Source organism: Dasypus novemcinctus, chromosome 8 (genome assembly GCF_030445035.2).
Source record: "Dasypus novemcinctus isolate mDasNov1 chromosome 8, mDasNov1.1.hap2, whole genome shotgun sequence".
Taxonomy (NCBI): domain Eukaryota; kingdom Metazoa; phylum Chordata; class Mammalia; order Cingulata; family Dasypodidae; genus Dasypus; species Dasypus novemcinctus.
The window spans coordinates 50,707,942-50,726,630 of record NC_080680.1 but is presented as its reverse complement, the minus strand read 5'-3'; the positions used below and the strand labels follow the sequence as shown (position 1 = coordinate 50,726,630).

Sequence of the window (18,689 nt, the reverse complement as noted above, 5' to 3'; positions counted from 1 at the left end):
AGAGGCGGAAGGAGGAGACGCGGCCCCAGACCCCCCAGCCGCGAGCGGCGGAGCATCGAGGAAGAGCAGGAGGAGGAAGAGGAGGAGGGAGAGGAGACACACCGCGGCGGCGGCGGCGGCGGCGGCCGGGGAAGCGGGCGCAGGGCGAGCAGGAGGCGCGGGAGGAGGAGGAGGAACCGCCGCGCACGCCGCGGGCTCAGGAGGGCCGGGAGGACGGCCCGGGCAGAGAAGGAGGAGGAGGCGGAGGAGGAGGAGAAGCGGGTAGGGGTGGAGGGAGGGCGGGGGGACGCGCTCCCTCGGATGCTGGATTTCGGCTTTCTGGACTCACTCGCTGACTCTCCTCCACTTCCTCGCTCTGGACTGGGCTGGCCGCGCGAGGGCCGCGCGGCGGCGGCGAGCAGGGGGGCTCCCGCGGCGGCGGCCGCAGCTCGGCGGGGTTAAATTGACCGCCCGGAGGCGGCAGCGCGGGCAGGCGCAGGCTGCGCGGCCGTGGCGGGGCGCGAAGGCGCTGGAGGAAAGTGCTGGTGGCGGCGCGGGAGGCGCTGGCGGCGGCTGCCCGGAGCCAACATGACCAGGTAAGTCCCCCGAGCTGACCAGGTCCGCCCCCTGTACCCTCCCCTCTGGCCGCCCGGGGCTCGCCCTGCGCGGGGATCCGGCTGTTCGCGCCTCTCCCGCAGGAGCGACACGCTCCCGCGTCCACAATTCCAGCGCCCCGGCGCCGCAGCGCACACTTTGCTCTTCTGAACCACCTCGGGCAGAGGTCCACCCCTGCACGGTTCACTTCTCGCTGGAATCCTCAACCAGGAGCAGAGGGGATTCTAGAGAAAAGGGGGTGTTTGGGTCTGTGTATTTGTGCGACCTGCGTTTTCTCCTCCTGGGGTGGGCGTAGTATTGGGGGAAATGGTGGAGCCGTGGGGCAATCCGACCCTAGCCAGGGATTCTGCCACCGCACATTTCTAAAAAAGTAAGTGATTACAGTTTTAAGGCGGGCCGGTTCTGGTGAGGGGGCGATTTCTTTTCTTTCTTTCCTCTGAACTAGTGGGGAGAGGGGGAAATAGCAGGAATCCAAGTCTCCGCGGCTGCCTTACTGGAGGGGATTGTTTTGAAGACCTTTCCATGGAAGAATCAAAGCTCGTAGTTCTGCCTCGGGAGGCGGGTGTGCTTACACACACTCATTTCATGGGAAGGGGAACCGAGAATTTATAGTGAAAAGTCCAAGTTGTAGGAAACCATTTAAAAGGAAAGCCTCGAACCAAGGATACTTTGCTTTCCTATAGGTGTAATTGCCGTAGCTTTTATATCTGTGTGGGAAACTTGCAGTGTCTCTCTGAGAGGTTGCTTTTCATTTAGAAGCACTATTAAGTGGAGTCAGTCTTCTCCTGCTTAAAAAAATCCTGAACTCTTAAGTGTGAGCTTGGCTTTCACTAATTGGGTGTTCTAGGATTCCGAATAGTAACTCTATTCTCCAAGACCCGGGACTATTAAAATCCACTTGCATTGTTTCCATTCGCTTCCCAATACGTCTAAACGTCAATTCGCTAAACGTCTGCTGTTTTTTAAGATTCTTAGAGTGATCTCCCAAACCAATCTACAGTTTTCCCTTAAGCACCTAAGAAGATTCCTCAGGGATCTTTCCCCTTGTATTTCCTCTTAACGCTACCCCCCCCTTCCCTTTATTTTACATGCCCAAAGACAAAAGTGCCAGGGACTTAATAAGAGTAGCACAAACATTTTGAGCTTCTAAGCAACTGTTTGTGACTTGAGATAGATTTATTTGCTGGTAGACTTAGAGAGCAACGAGCGTGGACCTTACCTTTGGTGTTTGCTTTCTAGCCGCCCCTGATGGTGAGTGGGTCCATACAGACTTCTGACAATTTTGGCTATTCTTTCTCTGTTTCAGAGTGCACACACCCCCACCACTCAACTTCTGTAAAACCAGGATACAAGTACCAAGACTTAAGCATTCTAATTTAAAGGAAATTGTAGACAATACCAATTTATAAAGATTCTGTTGTGTGGGTAATATGATGGTATCCAGGACAATGCTTAGTCGTTATTATGTTCATTTTGAAAATATATTGTTATATGCCCCAGATAGATAGATATTACTTTACAGAATTAGCAAAGAGAGAACAAATGTTTCAATATCCCTCTGAGTTCCTGAAACGGACATCCTAATGGACATAAGAAAATTTTCCCTACCTCCCACCTCCCATAATTATGGACTATGCTTTGCTTTTCAATGGAGCTAGCAATTCTGTGACAGATTTCTTAAATTCACCCTTGTGCTATCATCTATTATTGTACTTTCAAAGTGTGAAATTGACAAGCTGGTCAGTTTCATGAATTCAGCTGTCAGATTGTGTCCAGTTAAAAATTGCTAAAAGCTGTAAATGTGCCTGCCTAGAATTTTCTTTTGTGAAGGAAAGACAGTAAGGGGATGGGGGGATTAAGGGGTGTTATTAATTGCAGATCTTTTAATATAGGTGTACTCCACTGTAAGTTTTACCACTAACTGTTGTTGGAAAATATATTAAGATTTCTACCTCTGTGAAAGTGGCAGTTTGTATGTATATTTCATTTTAAATAGTGAATACTTTACCTAAAAATAATCTGTTCTTAAAGCCCTCAGTAATAACACAATAGAAATGAGATTTAAAGAGGAATGTGTCTCGCTCAAATATATTTTAATATATGTAATATATTACTTTTGTAATGACATATTAAGAGGTATATGAATTACACGTTTTATTTTGTAGATTATGTAATACAAATTCTTCTTGGCCAGTGCAGTTGAGCAGTTACTAAAATAATGAAATGCAGTCATCTAATTTGATATATGTATTTCAATAGATAGCCATAAAATGTAACTGTTTAAAATATTAAATACAATTATTTAATTTGTCTTTTAAGATTGGCATTCATTTAAAACCAGAATATATCAAAATCGAGAACTAAGAATCAAAATCCCCTTTATCTGCTGCTATTTGCTAAGCCACTAGGGGCCTGTATAACTGTTCTTATATTCCAGAGATACCCTTGTATGGTATACTCATTCTTCCTAGAGAGAGATTAAACAACAACAACAATATTGAAATAAGCAATCCTTCCTCATTTTTTTCCCTCTTTTAATCTATTCTTGCTCTGACATTAGTCATAGAGGTTGAATGAAGGGTTTTTCAAGAACATTATTTAGGACTTCTCTGTACTATGGTGGTATATGTAGGATTTGTCATATGGAGTGTGAAACAGAAGAAAGAAGAGAGGTATTTGTGCAAATTCATTGTGATCCCAGTTTCTCACTCTATGTCAAGGATAAACAAGTAGGAACATTAATAACTTTTCTTTATTGGACTGATAGGGATGCTATTTGCATAATGTAGGGTTAAAAGATAAATGAAGCAGAATTATTTTAAGGAAAGTGTAGTCATAGATTGATGGTGTGATTAAACTAGCTTTGTAAGTGCTGTGCAAGTTTGTATTGAAGGAGAATCTGAGGCGTTGACTACAGTTTAGTCAGCATTGGAGGGACCTGCACTGAAGAGATACTATATATTTTAAGTTCCAGTCTCACAAATTTGAAATTGACCAGGCATGACAATCTTGATAGACATTAGGCAGTGAGGTCAAGTATGCTTACACTGTTCTTTTGTTGATTTTCAGTTTTTCAAACTGACATGGGTGACTATTTGTAAAAAAGCACACTGTTAAGTATTTGCATATTGGATTTCTTTCAGACCAAACTTGATTTACCAAGCCTCTATTTTTGAAATGATTCCGTAGATAAATGAGAATTTATTAATGCAATCATATGTGAAAAATACCATTTCAGGAAACATGGATTTCTGTAAGTGATTTTGCTGTAAAACCACTCTCCTTTAGTATCAGTATATATTTGTGCATAATTTGCGTTGAAGTGTGTGGCTGTTCTTACTTGTGATTCTGAGAGTGTCACACTTTTAGGCTCACATCTTTAATTCCCGAAAGTTTCTGGGACCCAAAATGAATTTTATCTTTAATGTAGTATATTCAACTTTAATGGTCACAAAATACACTTTTGAGATGCTTATTATAAGTAACTTTATATGAAATACTAAATGCAAAAGTATGATTATCCAATTTTCCCGAGTATGCAAAGAGCCCCCCCCCCCATTTTCTTAAAGGGATAGTACTCTTTTGGTTGGCAAGGTTAGGGTGAGTAAAACGGGTTGTATTTCATTCAGGTTTACTCTGATTTCTTATTACCTTATGAACTTACATACCTTTTCTTTGTTTAATCTTTGTAATATTTTGAATTCTTTAAAAAAAGAAACTTTTAGGAAAGCTACTTCCTTATGATTGCACAAAGGCAACTTGCAACCTCAAACAAAATCAGCATTTAATACCATTTCTTCTCATAGTATCGGTCATTTGCCAAAAGTAGCCAAAGAGAAATTGATCACTTTGTGAGTTGCAAGACTGAGGATTCCTGTATAACATGTCCACTGGAAAAATCTGATAATGTGGAAGTAGATTGCTTAGAAGGGATTTGACAGTAAATTTCATTCCAAAAGACATCACTTGTTTAAGCTTCTGTACTTTCATAGCACAATGATGTTTTTACCAAAGGATATGTTTGTTTGGGGATGTATTTTCTTTATAGATAATCTCATTTGCTTCGAATTAGTGATTGGTAACATTTATTAAAATGTCATGCTTGGCTTGCACTCATTTTGGCAATTAAAAGCATCCAAATTCTCCCCTTTAAAGTCTCCTAAAACAATATTGATTTTTATATAGAGTGCGGAAAAAAATTTGAGTATGAGGAAACTTATTTTTAAACGAAAAATGAGTTTCAGCTCACCACAGTTAAGCCCTTAAGAAAGATAGTTAAAAGAATACATGACTTGTGCCTTCTAATTGTTCATTATATGAAATTATGGTCTCACAAGTACAAGTTCAGCATTTTCTTTGCGTCATAAGTCTTGGGAGGTCAAAGAGCAAATGCTCATATGTTACAATCTTCTCTGACCTAATGTAGCCTATATAATAATGTCATGGCAGAATGGTGCTAGACTGAAGCAATGAAATAGAATTGTTGCATGGCGTATTTTGCAAAATTTCATTTACGATGTATGTCCTTTGTTTCTCCTTTAATAAATTACCCATTTTCTTTCATGTAATCAACAGCCAATATGTATTTTCTTTTCCTAATATTTAATTTATAAAATATTTTAAGCCTTAGACATTAAAGGATTTTAAGTATTATGCTCATATATGCTGCCATGCTCCTTAAATCTCCTTTTGGGGGAATATAGACTAAAACAATACTTGCAATGTCTTGGCTCCTCCCTCTTAAAGTAATTCATTCAGTATTTTTCTGTGCAGTATTTTCTAGTTCAAGCTGATGTATTTAATAGGATCATATCAATACTAGTCAGTTGTTCTATAGCTTTTTGAAAACTACAAAGAAATAAGAGTGAAAAGGAGCTTTCCCATGACTTTTTAAAACTGTTGTCCTCCAAATCAAACTTCTCTTTGTCATAGATTGGTCAATTCAATGAAAAAGATTACAATTTGGAAAGCTTAAAATGGCCCATTGGTGTAAGAGCTGACAAACAGTATTAAGATAACTTCGAAGTTTCTCCCCCCAACTGCAGCAAGTAAGCCTTGCCTTCCTTTGCACATGGCTGCTTTTAGGTGACAAACCTCTCTTTGGCTCCCTCAGCATTTACGAAAAAATGCAAGAGCAAAAGCATCTATAGAGCCCAGGCATTTTCGTCATTCTTTGGTTCTTTGCACTCACTGACTAGACACACCGCCTAACTTTGATTCTTCTTTGACATTCAGATAACAATGTCAGGCGTGTTATGACCTTTACCACATTTCTGTTTACTGGATTTAAACATCGTAACTCTGTCAGGTTCATGAGATTGATTGAATTTATACATTCTTAATTGTCTTTTTGTAACAGCCCTTGAGCTATGTTTTTTAATATAGCAGTAGCTAACTAAATTGAGATTTGTGAATTGCATTTAGAAAATAGCATTTCTCAGCATTGCTTTGGCATCTGGAGAAATTGTACATTCAAGTATATAAAATGATCATCCATAATCATTGAATCGCAAGTAACAAGAGACTTCTTTTTTAAGCTTTAGTCAATGGACTATTTTTTTAAACAAAAAGATTTGTATTAGTACTGATTTTTATAAATGATTGGATATTGGTTATTGCTTAATCTTGTTTAATCATGCAGCTACAAAGTGCATATAAAGATAATCCTAAATATTTGTAAAATCTGGACCAACTTCCTTCCGGTTTAGCTTTAGTGGAAAGCATGTCGATTTGATGTCCCTCAATTCTGTCACTTATTATCTGTGTAAGCTTGGGGAAAGTTACTTAACAATTTGAAGTCTCAATTTCACCAACTGGAGAGAATAAAATAGTTGTGAAGATCATATTAGATAGTAAGAAGTTGTCTTAACTTTATATTTTACATTAAAAAGTACTGAATATAGTAGTCATGTAATAAAAATACTATATTTAATATATTCGGTTATATTTTGCAATTTGCTGTATACTTTTGCTATCTGAAAAAGTAAGTTCTGTTGGATTTAGGTGTCTTGTGCATTCACCCTATTTATAATACTTTGCTGTGTACAAGCACCCATTAGCACAGATACTAGAAATCTGTTTTAGTCCTGCATGTGTATGGAAGTCTGTACATGTCAGTGGGCCATAGTACAATATTTTTCTGAGAAAGCTTTTAAAGCAAAAGCTAGAAATGATTTTATGAGGAATGTGCAAAAAGAACATTTCCCTTAAACATAAAAAACTCATTAATTGCATCTTGAATGTATTTGATGTGGAGCTACAGTTTTGGGAAGAAATGTTTAGAAAAACTGTTAATTAAAATTCTGAAACAAACTAAGTGGCTTTTTTTCTGTAATGATAGTTCATCTTAGAAAACTGCTTAGCGCTTTGCCCAGTGCAGCTGTCCTTCCCTGAAAGATCAGGTTTCAAGAGCAGTGATGGATGGTGGGTGCCTGTAGCCAGTTGTGGGGTTTGCTCTGAGGTCAAATGTATTGATGGAAGATAGGAATTTACTGCCTTCTGTCTCTCTTCAAGATCTGCCAGTACAATTTCGCAGGAAGAAATTAGACTAGACATATCAAATACCGATCCAGGGTCCCATTTTAGGTCTAAAAACATTTGTTTTCAATGTTTAAATTATTTTTTTCTCCATCTCTCTTCCTACTGGCACAATCCAACTAAAGGGACCCATTGTGTGTTCTCTGATGGTTTCTTACCACACACGTGGGCCCTGGCCTCTTGTAATAGTAATTTGTAATACTATTAAAGGATTTTATGAAACAAATAGTCACTACCAATTCATACTTTTCTGGTCGAAATCGCTCAATAGGATTTTTAGGTACATTGTTTTATATTTTATTTTAAATGGATCTACCAAGATGATTTGGCTAACTGGGAAAAATAGCCACCTATTGGAAATATCTTAAATATTCTGAATCTGCTTACTGGCCAAATTATGATTTTCACTCTTCTCAGAAAAAAGGAGGGAATTATAGTATTTTCCTTGAGGGAAAAATATTGGAAGCCTCTTCCTCCAGCAGTATCCCAGGGCTGGTATTTGTTCTAAGTTCCTTCTTTGAGCCTCACTTTTTTCATCAACATTTGGTTTACTTTTCATTTGATTTTTTGCCTCTGTCTTCATTTCCATTCCCAGCTTGTCTCTGTAGTTATCTTTGTAGTTTATCTTTGTTCCTCTTTAGGCCACTGTCTTTTCTGTCTCCAGGATATTCTTTAAACACCTCTAGGACTTCAAAATCGTTTCTGCATAGATGACCCTCAAAACAAATTTTCTAACTTCTTTCTGAATTCCAGACCTGAATTTCTATTTTCATGCAGTAGTTGAGAAATGGAAGACTCCCCTGTATTCCAATCTCAGCAGTTTGTAAACCCAAATGTTATCATCCATCTATATTCAAATCTATGTGTTTTCTTTTTCTCACTGATACCTTATCTTACTTTTCCTGTAGCTATAAATTTTGGTGGTATCTCTATCTTTCTTTCATTTTATTCTTGTCTCTATGTTCTATTCCTGTAATCTCTTTTAACTTCCTTTCCATTCCTACCTTTACCAAGGTAAATGCTTAGTATACCATACTAACTTCCTATGCGGTCTTTTTATTTTCTGCTTTTGCCTCTTCAATTGATCCTAAAACTTTTGCCTTTCTGAAATGCAGACCTTTTCAAGTCTACAGAATTAAGTGAAAAATCCTCAGCACAGCAGTCAGGCCCTTTACAGTCTAACCCTAACCTGTTTGTCCAGTCTCCTCTCTTAACTTAGCCCCCAGACACTTTGCCTTTGGGTAGCATCAGATTCCTTTCCATCAGTAAGGAGATTTTGCTCTTGGGCACCAGTTTGCCTTTACCGGTAAGGCTCCAGGAATCCCCTTTCTCTCCCTATCAGCTGTCCTAACTTGCATTCATTGAAATTCTCTTAATTATTCTCTTACTTTCTAATGCTCAGCACAAGTGTTATGTCCTTTTCTTTGAACTGAATTGGACAAAAGAGGTTTGAGTTGAATTTAATTTAAATCATGGAAGTGAGGAGTAATTGTTTATTCATTAGAAATCTTTGATGACGACCAGGTCCCTTAGATAGGTGAAAATCAGAATTCCTTTAATTTTCTTGGTATTGTGTGTAGAGTAGTAGTAGTTGCTGAAGTAATATCATAATAGTGATAGTTACGAACATTTACTGAACACTTACTATATGCTAGGCATTCTCCTCAGCACTTTACATTTCAGTGTCATGTGCGCTCGCCATAATACTCTATGTGAGTCAGATACTCTGTCATTTTACAGAAGATGAAGCAGATACATGGAGAGGTTAAGTAACTTGCCCAAGGTTGCATAGCTAGTACATAAAAAGATGGGACTTAAAGTTAATATTTTAACTTAAGTAACAGTAACACCAAAACTCTTAACACTCCGCTCTTAACTCCCTCAGTATATTATGTGCTTGATACGAATTTTTAAAATATATTTCATATATACCAGGCTGTATACCCAATGAAATACAGTGCTTTCTTGAACCTAATTCAGGAAAAATCTTAAGTATTGTATAGGTTGTTCCTCTACCATTTTTGAAGCATCCTTTTCTGTTCCAGTCTGTTTGGGCTTGGAGGCAATGAAAATAAGTTTCAACTTAGGGCATTTGGAGTAGGTGACCTTTTTTTTTTTTTTTCAGTTTTCTTCTAGCTCCAAAATTATATGCTTTTAGGCCAGTGACACAAATGCCTGAGCTCTGGGGTCGGCCTTGGAGCAGAAGTAGTTATATGAAATATCTCCACTAAGAATGGTTTTTAATATGACAATGGCTGGCATTTTCATAGCTTCCTAACAGGTAAGGACTCAGAAATATTTTGCTAAAGAGAAATGAAACTTCAGGAAGGAAATGTGAAGAGCCGCTGCCCAAGAAAAGTGGAATTATGTCAACTTTTGACTGATGTGTACAGTGTATTCTATTTGTTGGCAGCCTGCCCGATCAAATTTTATATTGGAAACTTTTATCAATCTTAGTAAGTTTTTTTTTTTTAAAGATTTACTTATTTATTTCTCTCCCCTCCCCCCACAGTTGTCTGCTTGCTGTGTTCTTCTGTGACCGCTTCTATCCTTATCAGCGGTACCAGGAATCTGTGTTTCTTTTTGTTACATCATCTTGTGTCAGCTCTCCGTGTGTGCAGCGCCATTCTTGGGCAGTCTGCATTTCTTTTGTGCTGGGCGGCTCTCCTTATGGGGCGCACTCCTTGCTCATGGGGCTCTCCTACGCGGGGGACACCCCTGCTTGACACGGCATTCCTTGCGCGCATCAGCACTGCATGGTCCAGCTGCACACGAGTCAAGGAGGCCCGGGGTTTGAACCGTGGACCTCCCATGTGGTAGGCGGATGCCCTATCCATTGGGCCAAGTCTGCTTCCCTAATATGTTTTTTAATACACTGGGTTTTCACTTCTTCCCTCTTAATTTCATTATCACTAGCAGATTATTTTTCCCCCTTAACCTCTTTTATAAAAAGTTTGCTTTTAAAATTTTAAGCTTCAGGGGATGATTTCTGAATAATTATGGTTTTATAAATAATAAAATAGAGTTTTACATTTGTTTGATGATTTGGAAAATTATTTTTTCCTTGACAACAAGGCACCCTGAAGTTTTAAATCAGACATGGTACATAAAACAAAATTACATGGAAAATGGTTTGGTTATTTTTATGGATCTTTTAGTATCTTAAGAAATAAGTCTTCTTTGCTCGGGTTTCTAAAACTCTGCTCACTTGCATACTCTGTCCTTTTAGCCATTTGTTTTCCTATAAGCTAATATATAAACATGACTTCCTAGAAAGTCTGGAGCAGAGTATCCTATCTTCTTTGGGTAATGTGTTTTTCGCTGTTAGAGTCTTAATACATTTTTTATGATGATGATAGTTATTAATTAAGAATGACTAGTTCAATAATTGTTATGAATATTCAATTACTGCTTTAAGAAACACTCATCTAACTATTTGAATCTGATTTTTGCTATTTTTGCAGAGTCAAGTTAAGTTTGGTTTAGTTTTACAAAAAGGAACACAAAAGGTAGCCTCAGGAAATATTTAGTTTAAATTTTTATTTTTAAGTTTATCATTTAAAATCATTTCAGATATACCAAGATAAATGTTAACTTCCTTTCAACCAAATTATTCGCTACCTTTTAATATGCCAGCTAGCATCTGTTGGGACCCCGTTATCTTTTGCCTGGATTACAGACTCTCTTTGTTAAGTTTTGACCTCACTACCGTTGCTTCTTTTCTGCAGCCAGAGTGAGCATTAACAAATTCAAATCAGATTAATTCAGGCCCCCTCTTTTCAGTGTCCCAGTGGCTCCTCATTCCCCTTAAGTTTGAAATATTGCTTAGCAAAAACACTGGGTCCAGCCCCCTGCCTCTTTCTGGCGTGCCTTGGGCCACCTTGCCTTTCTCATATTCATTCTGTTCTGCTTCTCTTTCCTTGCTCTCCCTGACCCTATGCACATTACAGCCATTCCAGAGTACTTACTGTTTCCCAGTTGCACAAATTTGAGTCTTCCTGTAATTTTGAGATTGCTATCCACCCGGCCATCCCCACACCCGCAGAAGAAGGGCCCTCTCCCCTTCCATGTTTGCCTGGCTCTACTCTTCCTTCAAGTCTTATCTTAGCTGACAACTCTTCCAGTAAGCCTTTTGAACCCCTCAAGCCTGGCTACCCATTCTCTGTTCCCTTAAAGAACACTGAATAATATGTGCAACAACATCTATCATAACCCGTTGTGATTGATTATTTATGGTCTATTTTATCATGGGTTCCTTGAAGCCAGGATCTGTGTCTTGTTCCCAATTATGTTCCCAGTACCTAGCCGGTTGCCTGGTTCAGTGTAGGAGTAATATTGGCACATTATGGCAGAATATTCTGGGAACAAATCAGTGTGCCCGGAAAAATCAGAAATGAATTAGTTTATGGCCTACATCTTTCAACTAGCATGCTTAATATTTAGTCTATAATTTATGATAATATTGTTGGTTGCTTTTCAGTAATTAATTTGATTTTATTTGAGCTAAGTTCCACTTACCTAGTTCCCTACCAAACCAAGACAAAGCCAAATCTGAGTAGACTGTGTGTATCTACTCATATGCCACTAGACAAGACAAATCTGCCTTTACATCTGGCTGTGGTAGGAATTCCCAGATGCACTTAATTTTGACACATGGTCATTATTGAACCAAAAGCCTTTGCCTGGCAAGATTGTAATTCTTATTTGTTTTTGTTTTAAGGGGCTTCATCCAGGCTGCTGAATGTACAACAGGTGCCTTAGTTTTATACTTGCCAATCTGTTGTTATTGAAATGACCGCCCTAACAGAGACTAATGGTGTCTAATAAAATTTATCTCAGTTCTGGCAAGCCAGGCTTGCAAGGGCAACCACAGTAGGAACTGCAGTGTGGAAATATGCTGGTGGCAAATGTGCCTGGTGGAGCATGTATTTTTTTGGAGGGTGACATATGTCCCCCACATAGGCCTCTTGTTTATGGTGAGCCATGGAAATTTTCTGCAGCCTGGTTATTACTCAGTTGAACACTAGGATTTGTAGCATCTCTTCTTATTTTCGAAAGATTTGATGGGTGGCGTGGAGACAGGACAGGCTGTGCCTGCTTATCAATGAATGGCGGTGCCATGCATATTAGGCACAGTCAGGCAGCCTATTCAGGCCAAACAGCTGGCATGTATGATGACTTGTATTTCCTGTCATCAGAAATTTGCCTCACTGATTTCATAAGCCCTGGCAGGACTGGAATATTACCAGAGAAAGCCGGGAGAGGAGTTTGTCAGCTTGCAAATAGGGACTAATGTTTGAACACTTTCATTCAAATGGTGTGTACAATTTCGTGTTTTTTCAAGCTTTATAGGAAGCTGGCTTGCTTTTCTTTGCCACTTAAGGAAATGATCTCTTGACAACTGGCTATGCAAACTCAAAAGTATAAGTAATGGTAAAATTTAGAACCAGGTGTCATGGGGATACAGAATTGTGATTTTTTTCCCCCCTGCAGTAATTTGGAGCCTTCGTTTTTTTAACTTGCTTATCTGTGCTCCCATTTATGCATTTATTTTTTAAAGCACCGTACATTAAACTCTGCTAAATGCCAGGACACTATGGGAATACAAGGATGACCAAAACAATGCCAGGAATAGTTTGCAGTACAAATTGAGACTCAGATTTATAAGATTTTAGAAAATTTTTGCTGGCATAATGTCCACTTCCAATTGGAGAGCTTTGTGTTGACATGTGGAAAAACACCGCTGAGAGTCCACCATGATTTTAGAGCTTTCAGGTTCCACTTAATAATAGTAAAAATAATAAATATAAGAATAATCTGTAGTAGAATAGGAGAAAGTGTTTATTCCTGAACTGCCTAGGCACCTTTCACTTAGCTTCACAGTTAATTGAGCTCATGTAATTTTCCTGTGACCTAGCAAATAGAATAGTTTTTAGGTTAGGATTTGGATGTTATTGGACCATCTTTTTTGTATTATTTTACCCATCCTTCTTGAAAAGGATTTGCAGCAGCTATTAAATCATATGCTTCATTATCCTTAATAAATCACCCTGGTAGAGCAGACAATGGATTATTATTGTACAGATGATTAGTTTCTGAGAAATTTTTAAAAATATGCATTATCTTGGCCACATTTTGAATGATATTTTATTTCAAGGCATTTTTAAAATGATAGAGTCCTTTATGGGGTATACCAAACTACTCACTTAGGCACTAGTGTTCATACTAAAAATAAGATACCAAGTAAAAGTAATATAAATGTGATTAATACTTGTTAACAAATACATTGAAAAGGCCTGTAATCATTTCTTATTGAGTAAATCCTTTTAAAAATAATCTGTTTATTGTATAGAAGATGCAGAATAATGTAGTAGGATTTTACAGTATTAATGTTCTTTGCATCTGGCATGGAAAAAAAACTAAGTAAATGGACAGATAGCTAAAAACTTGTATCCATAAGCATATATGAACATTATATTATTTGTAGTACAAGTAAAAGGAGGATAGATTATCTTTTAGGCATTTAAATATGAAATTCTTTTTCTTCTTGGAATATTTAGCTACCAGAATGAGAAATTACAATGTATTTCCGTATATTCCTGTGAAAACCTAAACCATTTTTTTCTGTAATTTGGTGGCCTCTTTGTCATGGTAACCATTTCTCAGATAGTAAATGGAGAATTTTCAAAAGGTGATAGAAAGGATGTTAGTGTAAATCCCATTTTGTTTTGTTGCATAAACTAGCACATCCCCCACCACAGTTGAAGAGACTTCATTGTCCCAACTAGCCCTAGATCTCTGAAACCCCAAACGAGTCTTTTTTTGTACTCAACACTGTTCCCGCTTATACTCCAGAAATTGGGTCCTGACACATACATTGCTGGTTCTGAGAGAAAGGTTCTAGATAATGTCAGCCTTGATGAAGAATCTACTGCATTTTCTCATCAAGACTCAATGAAAAGGGCAAAGGACAGACATTTCTTCATCCTAATTTTTTAACTTAAGAAACAAAGCATCCTTATTAGTAATAAAATTAAATATAATTTAAAACTCAGTTAGGCTAATTACTTTCTAAGTGCTCAATAACCATATGTGGCAAGTGGCTGTTATATAAGACAGCAGAGATACAGAGCGTTTTACTCCTCTCATTGTAAGAAGAGTATTGGACAGCACTAGTCTACCTGATAGATCTGTAGCATCATTTTCAGGGCTACATATGTAATAAAATAAAGATGAGCCATTTGTATATTGCAAATACCCATTGATTTTAGAATGGAAAAAATGTGTCTGTTAGATGTAAGTGAAAGATACCATATCAAATATATTCTCAAAGAAAGGGAATTAATAGTAAATTCAGTGTATATTGTCCAATGACTAATACGTATAGTCTGATTTTGTACCAGTCCAATGTGGGGAAGTACATTTCCATGGAAATCCAATAAGGAAACAAATCGAATACAGTCATTTCCAGCAAATCTCCCCTCAGATTTCCAAGTGAGGATTCTCTGTGGCTTTCCATTGATCTTTGTCTTCAGCCATTTCACCACATATCTATGTGGAAGGGATTAAGGAGTGGCAATGTAGTTGAAAGCAGGTGCTCTGTAGAGTGATCATATAATTTAACATTCAAAGGAGATGCTGTGAGAGAGAAAGGGGACACTCTTAAAGGGACAATAAGTGTAGGCTAGGCTGTCCTGGGCAAAGCCATGGGTCTGAAGCTCCATTTGCAGAGCTGAGCAAATGCATCATTGATAGGGTGGCCTAACAGGGCAGAAGGGAGCCCTGAAGGAGATCCTGGGGAAGCAGAAATACCCCCAAGCCTTCCCTTGTATCTTTCCTCCTGCCATTTTCCTTTGTTATAATGCCCTCAAATATTGTCATGGATCAAGCCAATCCAATGTTGCATGTAGTAAGTGCTGAAAGTACATATCAGAACAACCTGCTAGAAGCATTGGGAGAAACTTGGGAGCAGATAAGTGACCCAAGACACCATCCTTGACAGCCTGGCAAAATAAAAAAGATGGTATTGAGCCAATACTTTAAACGTAATTCCTCATGCCCCAGAGAAGGGTTCAAAGCTCAGTTTAATGTTTTTACAGAACAGACAGGGAGAGGAGAAGGATTGAAAAGCTAAACAACTTTATTATGACTCTTGGAAACATAGCTTCCTTTTCCCCAAAAGTTGCTCTTTTGGTCACAGAACCTGAGATAATTGTCCCTAAATGCTCTTTTCCTTTCTCATCATGTGTTGCTTTCACTCCTACAGGGAGCACTATATGTATTGGTATTTTTAGCAACAGTGTTTGCATTCTGTAGGTAATTTTTCAAACTGTTGCAGTTGTTATTATATTAATAAGTTGTTTTATTTTAAATATGCTTACAAAATATGTAGCAATTTTGGGGTGTACTTTTTGTTTTTTAATCAATTCTGAGACAACTCTGCTTGTAGGTATGTATCTCTAGGTTTTAACCGAAGTTAAAAATAGGTTGCAGAGGGATAAGGAACTTTAAAGGCTGTTGGTTAAGAATACAGTCAATTTGGGTAGTAAGTAATGCTTGGAGGTTTAAAAAAAAATCATAGATTTCTGTTTGGGACAGGGAGTCGTATCTACACAATACAAAGTGCATTTTTGGACATAATAAACTATGGTTTGCTCAGAACCATGGACTGTGGCTCCCTGCAAAAAAAATTCCTTAATTAAAAAAAAATAAAACTGGTATCTATTCCTGCTATAACATTTATTACTTTCATTACCAAAGAGAATTCACTGCAAGAGTAGAAGTGCTTATACTATGTGACATTTTCAGACCCTTGAACAAAGTAGAAAAGTGGAAGGTCTACCTTGGAGACACTCACCTGTTACAAGCTCTTAGTTTTCAAGTCTTGGCTTTTTATTGTGATTATGTGTACCATCACATAACAGTAATTATCAGTGTTCAGGGTGACGATTAGGTTCCTTCTTGTAATTTACAGGTCTAAGTCTTGATGGGTACAGGACTGCAGCGATATGTGGGAACTCTATTAAACAGCCACCTGCTCTTCAATCCACAGGATTTTAATCTCCTCAAACTCACCTCCCCAAACTCATCTCCCCAAACTCACCTCCCTGTAACCATGGCTTACAGCACTGCATATCACAAGGAGAACTTGAAATTGTCATAGGGAGGGTACTGGACGTGGAGATTCATCCATGACATTCATTGTTGATAGAAGTCCTGTGTTGCTACATGCTCTTGTGGAAGATAGAGTGTCAGGTCCTGGACAATACCATCGTTAATTAATGGAATCAGGGCCCAGGGGTTGGTAAGTCCATTAAGGGGCAATTAATCATTTTCACTTGTTTAATTATCTGGGAAAAAATTAAGGATGGGCATGATTATTTATCCAAAATTTATGTGTTTCTGTTTTAAATTTATGTAACTGTAGGTTTCCCGAGTTAAATCTTGAGTCTCAGTGGTTGCCCACATTCTGAATAGAGTCTAGAAAGGCACAGAAATATGGTACATCCCATTCAACTCTGTCCAACCAGTGGTTGAATAGCAAAGATTGTGTGTGTTAGATCGTTTGGGGTGATTTGAAAGAAAGCACAAACCAAAAATAGTTTTTCTAATGTACTGCTGCAGGATAGCGGTTAGTCATATGTTTTTATCTTCTGATACATGAAATGTTACACATCTATTTTAAGCCATAGAAGTTTTTTTAACCTTGTTTTAGAAACAGAAAAAAAATGTTACTAATAATCATACTATCTGAAAACAACCTACTCTTCTCACTTGAGTAATTTTTCCGGTCCTTTATACTAAAATTGCGTTTGCTATCTATTATTTTGTCACTTAGCATTAGCCTAAATTGTATTTTTCACACCTTGCCTTATCATGATTGTCATCTTTAATTGGCTGCTCAATATTTCATTGACTAGCTATGTCTATGTTCCTGTTGGACATAATTTTTTTCCCTATTTCTCCTCGCTATTAACAAATACAAATCTTTGAGGAACATCTAAATAGAATAGCTTTTTTTCCCCTTTATTTTGCCTCTTAGGATTGATACATAAAAATTGCATGACCAAGCCAAAGGATATGAACATATTTATGCCTTTTGAAACATTGCCAAATTGCACTTCAGAAAGGGCTGTGCATGCTGATAATACAACCAGTACTAACTATTTCTTTTCTCCGTGGTCAGTTTGAAAATTATTATTTAGGTTCTGTTAATTTAATAGGCCAAAAAATGCCACATTATTGTTTTAATATGAATTTCCTTAATTACTAAAGTGATACTTTCTACCTCATGTTTATTCATTGAAATGGATTTCAGTTGACTCTAACATCTTGAGTTAGAAACCAAGAAGCCTTAATTCAGATATTCACATAATATATGACACTTATGCATGCTCTGAGAAGTGGCCATTTTATATAAATTGTAGAGTTGAATCCTTAATTAAAGAAGGAAATCTCTCCTTTTCACAACATCAAAATAAAACAAGCAGATAAACAAAAACCATGTTTGTTTTATAAGGCCCACTTTTTTTTTTAAACAAATCAGTTTTGTTGGTACATATTAATAAAGCATATAGTTCATCCAAAGTGTACAATCAATGGTACTTGGTATAATCACATAGTTGTGTGTTCATCACTTCAGTCACTATTAGAACATTTTTATTATTTCAGTAATAATAATAATGATTAAAAAAACAAGACAAACAAAATTTTTCACCTCTCAATTTCTCTATGCTTCACCCACTGTACATAGCTGCTGTTTCTGGCTCTTTTATCCAACGTGTACAATCAGTGGCTTTTAGGATATTCACAATGTTGTACATTCATCATCTCAAAAGTTTTAGAATAATTTCATTACTCCAAAAAGACTCCACACCCTTTAGCATTCCTTCCTCAGACCTACACACCCACTAATCTCATTTCATCTTTATAAATTGATTTATATTTACATTTTTTATAAATAGAATCATACAATATGTAGTACTCTATGTCTGGTCTCCTTCACTCAGTATAATGTTGTTGTTGTTTTATTTTTGTCTGATATTAACATTGAGTAGTATTAACTTACATTTGTTCAGCCTCAAGGAAAAACGGTCTTATACATGCAATTCTACCCATATTCATATTTCACATAATATATTTATATTTCACATAATATATTTAGTTCATAATAGAGTAGTCATACAGTATTTGTCCTTTTGTGTCTGGCTTGCTTCACTCAACATAATGTCCTCCAGGTTCATCCATGTTTTTATATGTTTCACTACATTTCTTCTTACTGCTGCATAATACTTGATCATTTGTATACTCCACAAATTGTTTGTCCATTTATCAGATACCTAGGTTGTTTCCAACTTTTGACTATCCTGAATAATGCTGCTTTGAACACTGGTGTGCTGATGTCTGTTCATGTCACTGCTCTCAGTTTTTCTGGGTATATACTTAGCAGTGGTATTGCCGGGTCCCACAGTAAGTCTGTATTCAACTTCCTTAGGATGCCAAACATCCTCCACAGTGATTGTACTATTCTACATTCTCACCAACAGTGAATAAGCATT

The 18,689-nt window shown here is 37.6% G+C and overlaps 1 protein-coding gene across 16 annotated transcripts in view; it reads left to right on the top strand.

Moving 5' to 3' along the window:
• The first annotated feature begins 446 nt into the window (after nt 1–446).
• PTPRD (protein tyrosine phosphatase receptor type D) overlaps nt 447–18,689 on the top strand; it is a 537,728-nt gene continuing 519,485 nt past the window's right edge. For 11 of the 16 annotated variants that reach the window (XM_071216733.1, XM_071216732.1, XM_071216731.1 and 8 more), the window contains exon 1: nt 878–964. The gene's annotated coding sequence lies outside the window, so the exon portion shown is untranslated. Of the gene's footprint in view, nt 576–752; nt 965–18,689 lie in introns of those variants that run through there. The other 5 variants (XM_058301846.2, XM_012519131.4, XM_058301842.2 and 2 more) reach the window with 3 other exon arrangements.